The 7512-nt window shown below is 37.7% G+C and overlaps 1 long non-coding RNA gene across 1 annotated transcript; it reads left to right on the forward strand.

Moving 5' to 3' along the window:
- Nucleotides 1-3151: 3151 nt before the first annotated feature.
- LOC144656277 (uncharacterized) lies at nucleotides 3152-7512 on the forward strand. Its single transcript, XR_013571289.1, has 2 exons — nucleotides 3152-4626; nucleotides 6095-7512. It is a non-coding gene; the product is annotated as an uncharacterized LOC144656277 (long non-coding RNA).

The following is a 7512-nucleotide window of genomic DNA, read 5'->3' on the forward strand; positions in this document are numbered from 1 at the left end:
CTATATCAAGTAACTAAGCAAAACCGTGCTTTGATTTACCATTTTAACGTGATCATTTAACAAAAAGGAGCAGGAAAAAAGTATGTGGAATAACCGAGAGTCTTCGTCATTTCCTTTGGTATTTATAACGGAATCGCGTGTCGGAGTTCCTGTGACTTAATTATCCACGGCTCAACAACTTTCTTGAATATTAGACATCTTTTACCTGCAAACGTGCATAAATGTGAACAAGACGATACCGTTAAATCAACAGTTATTTGGTCCTGTCAGGGGCGTAGCTAGCCTGCTCGTATTTTTAAAATGTACTGAATAGAGAGCAATTCAGGCTGAAGCACTTTCAAGATGAAATAGAAAGCGATGTGCGCAAATATCGCAAAAACCTTTGGCGATTAGTTAAGTCTCAAGCAAGTAGAAAATCGGAAGACTTCTAGGGTAGCCAAGTGATAAGTATCGTTAAAGACAAGTGCGTTTATATATTTGGCAATGAGTGAGAGTTGGCCCATTTTCTGTAAAAAAATCCTCTGAAGGTGCTGTGAAATTGCACTTTTGAAAGTCCTTATCGGTAAGATGTCCCCCCCCCCCCCCCCCATCCCCTGCCAAGAAGCGGCCGGTCCTACAACTATTCAAAAAGCTGGCGACGCCCCTGCCTGTAGCTATGTTTTGGAATTCGATAATGGTCGTCGAACACCAAACATTTGTTTTAGGTTTTCTAAACACGTACACGGTGCACCGCAAGGGACTGGATTAACGCAATAAAAATGTAGAAATTTACAGAACTGAGGCTGGAGAACAAGGAAAGTAACGAAAATAGTATTGACAACTTGGATTTCTTTCTTAAACACAGATTAAGTCCAAAGAACAACAGAACAAAAAGGTTTTTCTTTTAGAAGATAATTAATAGCGGAGCTCCTCAGCGCGCGCCAGCGCGCGGAGCGGAGCACCATGGGTAATGCGGGTACGAGAGAATTTTTGTAAACCCAGGAGGCCGAAAAAATTTGGTGCGTACGCCCGACGTCCGCGCGCGCGTACAGACTCTCGGGGAGGGGGAGGGGAGTCCCAAGGCAACCCAAGCAGAGGGGGGAGGGGAGACAATCTTCTGCCTCCTTCGTTAACCAGAAATGAGTGAGGTAATCGACTAAGATCTTTGATATTGGACATCCATTTTATGGTCAATTGACAGCTGTCAAAACAACGTATCCGCTGACCAGTATCACATGACCATATCGCGGGCTCAGGTTTAGAACTAGTCAAGGACGCGTGTTTTTTTGAAGTTGACCGCTGACCAAGTGATAGCATTGCTATTGGTCCGCGGGCGCAAGTACTTTTCCATGGTCAGTCCATTTAGATTTACATGAAGGACAAAGTGAACAACCCGGTCAGTTTGAAAGCTGAACGAAGCACAAGGAGAAACCGAGCAGGAAAAAGAAATGTCTACGTAAATATTTCTCGGTCTACCCCGTCTAAAGGCTTTACACATCATGGAAGTTATGGCAAACGATAAGGGCTTACGGGGAGATCCGAAAAAATGGCACAGGTGGAGAGCGAGCGAGTTTCTACCGTTTCGGCGGCTGACCAGCTCTAGTAATTGAGCTAAACGCAATTAACTGAAGTGAAGGAAAAAAGAAGTGTCAATAGCTACACGGATGGAAAAGGCTGAAATAGACCTTCGCAGATAATTCAAAGGTCGGTGGTGCTGGAGTAAGTTATAATTTATAGCTTACACATATCATGTACTACGCGGTTGGATAATAATACGAAAAACTGCGGCCGCTTCGCCTCCGATTAATTCATGAGCTGGTTGAAAGCTTTGGCCCTGCTGAATTGCTGTGAATTGACAAGCATTCTCCGACTTCAAATATGAGGTAACAAACTTTGACTTTACTGAATACACTAAGTCCATGTTTTTTTGTGAAAATCTGTAATTATATGCTTACACATGTACTACGCGGTTGGATAATACGAAAAATAGGGCCCCAATGGGTCCATGTGTTTTGCTGCTAGAGCAAAGTCTTAGGGAACATGTTGATGAAAGACAAGTGAGTCGAGATTGAAATCCAACGTCTTTTATTGTCTGTCACTTGTGTGCAGGTTAATAATTGCACCATATTGTAGTCACTTTGTGTTAATTCAATCCTGATAATTTTACTGATCAATGTTATGTTGAAATCAAAGACAGCAAACATAATTTAATTACTAGTAAGTTAACGTAATGTCTGACATGATTGTCTCTTTGATAAAAAACAGTAACTCTTACATTATAAAAAAATCTCAATGAACTCAATGTGATTCTTTTAGTGGCGTTATCTCACTGGTTACCGTTAGTTGTATTTGGAATCATTGTCACAATGGTAGCGTTTTAACAACAACGAAAAAGACAGAATCTATTGACCTTATAAGAACTCAATGTGATATATTTATTAGTGACAAGACAGTGGTTCTTTAACCACTTTCACCCAAATTAAACACTGGAACAACTAACTCTTAACAAACTTGTTGTGTCACCCTGAGTTAAATATGCAAAATTCAGAAATTATAAATAATCGCACGCACACCGGCGTACAACAACAGAAAGACGGCGTTGAACGTAACGCAAAGTTCATTTTGAAAGCGAAAGTTTACAAATAATTATTATCATTCGTCAGTCATCCCTTCACGCATGAACACTCGTCGAATTTCAGTGTCTTTACAACAAGATCGGAAGATCGATAAGGACCAATTTTTGATTCTGCGAAAGTTCGTTTTCTTAAAGTTTTAGAAATTTGTGAAGTTGGAGGATTCACTGAGGACTGCGTAGCCGAAGATGCAGTGGCTCGCTGGACATCAAATTCTATTTTTCACGGCGTTTAATTAATCTTCACAAAATAAACATGTGGCGCCAGCGCGTCTGGCAGTCAAAAATTCATTTTTCAAAAAACTTTCCCTTTCCAGCTATTTTAGCGGGGCTTATACTATAGTACCTACCTGTCAGTCGTAGAAAAGCTGAAATTTAAGAATGAACTGTTTATTAAATGAAGACCGTATTATTTTTTAATAACTAGTAAACAAACTGGTCGCCACGCATTTAAACACGAACTGACGAATGTTGCATCTGATGCAGTGAATCTGGTGAATGAGAACTTCCTTTAATATTTCTTTGTTTTCGACGGTGTGCACCACTGAATAAGTTTCTTTCCCATTGTGATGTTACTAGTATTAATTCGTTTCTAGCTGTCTTTTATATAGCTCGAATACAGCTACAATTAGCGGTGCAGCCTACCAGCATGGTATATTCCTTTCCAGCTGTCTTTGCGTGACAAGTTACACGTTCATACATTTTATTTTAAAATATGAAGTTCAGAGTTAATACAGTACTAGTATGCTGTAGACAGTGTAGACAAGGTGAGGGTAAGTTTATTTTCAAAGCGAAAGTTTACAAACTGTGCACTAACCGGTCCTTTGGAGAAAATATTTATGACCTTCGGCGAGGTTCCAAGTCTTCGCTCTTTTCGTAAATGATGAAAACTGCAGAATAATTTTCTCATAAAACTGGAGTGGTCGCGCCACAGTTTGTTTTCTTTCCCAATGCGATATACTTTTAAATCGGTTTTCTGTTTTCCAACGTGTCCAACGTGGTTTGCGTTAGAATACTTTGGCCCGTAACTTCGAATGCGATCAGCGCTACGGTTCATTGGTTTCGATTTTGTTTGTTCATGGATTTGATTGACATCGGTAGTTCAGATTTCTCCTCTGTTACGGCACTTACACCTTACGGCACTTACCACCTTACGGCACAAACTTCAGCTCTCAATGTGTTTTGCTTGCAGCCATTGCGGCTGCAGCAAAACACAAAAACTGCGGCCGCTTCGCCTCCGATTAATTCATGAGCTGTTAATGACTTAATGTTTTTATTTAAACTCCCAGCTAAACTTAGTGTTTTAGTTTTTTTAATTCATCTATTTATTCTTATTTACTCGCTGTTGGAATTCGTTTGAACGAACTATTTAAGGGTCGTGGACGAATACGCTAAGAGATCGTTACGTTGCGAATTTCTTGCGTTGACACGTTTTTACCACACCTTAGCAGAAACAAAAAAAAACTCAGTTTATTTCCACATAAAACTATCTTAGTTAATTATTTTGAGTAATTTTATAAAACACAATTGTTCGCTCTACTTGTAATTCATGCCATTTTAGACACTGTATGCAGCTGTGTATGCAAACTTACATTGACTATCACCATGACAGTGTTGAATGTGTATCTTTGCAATGGCAATGTTTTTTCTATACAAGTAAGTTAACAAGAAATCTCCAAGTAGAAAAGCTAAATATCCCATTGTAGGAAGGAAGGGTCACTACACTGAGTGTATAAACGAAAGAGGCTAATATTATTATATTTGATGAGATCCATTAAATAAGACAGAATTTTTTATAAATTCTTTTTATAAACAGGGCCATTAATTAGAGCTAGTGTGGTGGTTTTTAATAGATTATTATGTCAATCCTTCTTTTAGGTAGTGTTATATTCTGCCATTAAGCCGCAATGAATGAACAATACCTACTGGCTACAGTCAAGTTTGTTGAACTTAGTATAGAATGCTCTGTGCAAAGTGGACAACAGCAAAGTAAATCAGGTATCTAGTTTATATTAGTTATAATTGAAATATGTTTTTATTCAGTTTCGTTCTTTTTTTACCCAGCTGCTTTAATCTGCATTTGGTTGCTGCTGATCTTCTTACTTTGTGAAATATTTGCATTCATTATTCAACTCCTCAATGGAGGTTGCCTATTCACCGAGTTAGGATTTCAAATTGGATTTCGAGTTAGGATTTTGAGTTGGATTTACAAGTTCGATTTTCCAGTTGGATTTCTAGTTGGATTTCGAGTTAAGATTTCGAGTTGGATTTCAAGTTAGGATTTCGAGTTGGATTTTCGAGTTGGATTTTGGAGTTGGATTTCGAGTTAGATTTCGAGTTAGGATTTCGAGTTGGATTTTCAAGTTGCTTACCGTACTAAGCACTCCGGTTAGCCTACTATACACGCCAGTTAGCTTACTATGCACTCCGGTTAGCCTACTACACACTCCTGTTAGCCTACTATTCACTTTGGTTAGCCTACTATGCACTCCAGTTAGCCTGTTTATGGTTAGCTTTCAATAATTGTAATGGGTTTTGCTTTGTCAAAAAAAATCCAACTCGAAATCCTAACTCGAAAATCCAACTCGAAATCCTAACTCGAAAATCCAACTCGAAAATCCAACTCGAAATCCTTACTTGAAATCCAACTCGAAAATCCAACTAGTAATCCTAACTCAAAAATCCAACTCGAAAATCCAACTCGAAAATCCAACTTGTAATCCTAACTCAAAAATCCAACTCGAAAATCCAACTCAAAAATCCAACTCGAAATCCTAACTCGAAATCCTAACTCGGGAGTTAGTTTGTCTCTCTTCAATGACATTCAAAACAACTACAATGTATTAGTAGACAATTTAAATAATTAATATTTCACTAAAAGTATGTTTTCATGAAATGCCTAGATCTTGTACCAGAAAATATCTATACCCTATCCTCACTGTGGAAGGTTAAATGGTTTGAATGTCACCTCCCCTCACAAACTCCTCACAAATTCCAATGTGTGGTTATGGCAGAAATCCATGGCCAGCTCATCCTCAGTGTATGAACCAGTGAAACAAGGCATCAAAGAGCCTCAAAACAACATGGAGCAGGAAAACAATAGCTTCAAAACAGACATTTTTCACAGGTTCTTATACCAAGGAAAACCCAAATATTCAGATCCATCCCATGTAAGGTCAATGGAAGTTCCAAAAGGGCTAGCGGGAGGGGGAGGGGGGTTGATTAAAGGCCAAACCTTTTAATTACCGGTAAGAGGGGGTGTTAGGGTTTGCAGTGATGCTTTGAGTTTATTAAAATATTTAGTTGACTTTGCAGTTATCAGTAAAAAAAATAGTCTGTGCTGATCCATCTCTGTTAAATATCTAATGGATCCTTTTGCATCCAGTGGTTTGGCTTCAGTTAAACAAGCTCAAGTTAAGTGTTTTGTTTTATAAATTATTGATATTGATGACAATTAATCAATTTTAATTTAATATGTGGCAGAGTTTGCAGTGCCACAGACACAAAAACAGACAAGGACAAGGACATAAATAGAAAACAGGAAAGATTAAATCCAGCTCGATGTTTGGGTGTCGTCATGATGCTATTTTTAAGAGACTAGTAAATTACATGTAAATTAAAATCAAGAAAAGCTGCAAATAAGCAAAATTTAGATTTTAAATGTTAACCTATTTACAGTGTACTTCAGAAAACGACTTCTTGATTGACCTGTCACTTTCACATCTTGTTAGATGTAACAAGGGCATTATGAAGTGATCTTTTCAAAAATATGCAGTGAAAACAGTAACAGCAGAAATGGTGGTAGTTTAAAATTGCTATTTTCAATGTTTTGACTGGTAAGAAACCACATGTGACCAAGCTAAAATCTGTTTGGCAAGTTAACATGACCTGCAAGTGTCCAAATGTTTTGAGCCCTCAACTACACAGGACTTACATGTAGTTGTCTAATTATATGATAAGATCTTTGGTTGACTTTGGGGGAGGTAGTGGAGTTACAAAGCAATGTAATTATTTGAATTTGGATTAGTTATGCTGAAACTGGTGGTACTGTAATTCTAAAGTATAGGTGAGTTTAAAACCGTTATTGCAAGCAATATACATTACCAATTTCATTCTTATGTATTGTATGCTGTGTACAATTTATAAGAACAGCTATATTTTTAAAATAAGTGAAATATTCTAAAGCCAGATAAAATTTGCAGTATCCATAAGGTACCATGTAGCAACCAAATTGTGACTCACTTGCTTACTTTGTGAACTCCATGACAAATGGGCAACATGACTCCATAAAGATGTGGACAATAATACAAACAAATTTTTAAAAGAGTAGTCAAAGTATTGATGTTATATTTTTTCTTGCATAGTTTTATACACAAGCAGACATGATTCTATTTTTTTTCTGGGTAATCAAATAACAAAACTGAGTTTGAGACTCACAAACAATATTCTAGCTTCCCAGAATTTTTGCTTTTTTTCTGTAAGTGAAGTGAAACCCCTTAAGAGGAAGGGGAGTCAAAAGACATGTAAAAGTGAACAAGGTGCTATCTTCTTCTTTTCTTTTTTTTTTTTTTTTTTGGGGGGGGGGGATGGGGATGGGGTGACCCTGTTCGGTGGAATGACAGAATGTCACTTCTTTGTTTCCGGAGTTAGGTTCACCCCTGTTTGCTCGCGGTTAGCTTTATTCATCTGGTTTGCTTGCGGTTAGCTTTCACTCTAGTTTGCTTGTGGTTAGCTTTCACTCCGGTTTGCTTGGAGTTAGCTTGGTTTGGGCAACATGCTGTAAACCATTAGCTATAACCTCTGCCATTTCCATTCAAAATTAAAATATAGGCAAATAGTGAAAATGAAAATGAATAAATGAGTGAATGAAAAAAATTAAAATCAACCTTATTATAAATGTA

Source organism: Oculina patagonica, chromosome 6 (genome assembly GCF_052425735.1).
Source record: "Oculina patagonica isolate OP01 chromosome 6, crgOcupat, whole genome shotgun sequence".
Classification (NCBI taxonomy): Eukaryota; Metazoa; Cnidaria; class Anthozoa; order Scleractinia; family Oculinidae; genus Oculina; species Oculina patagonica.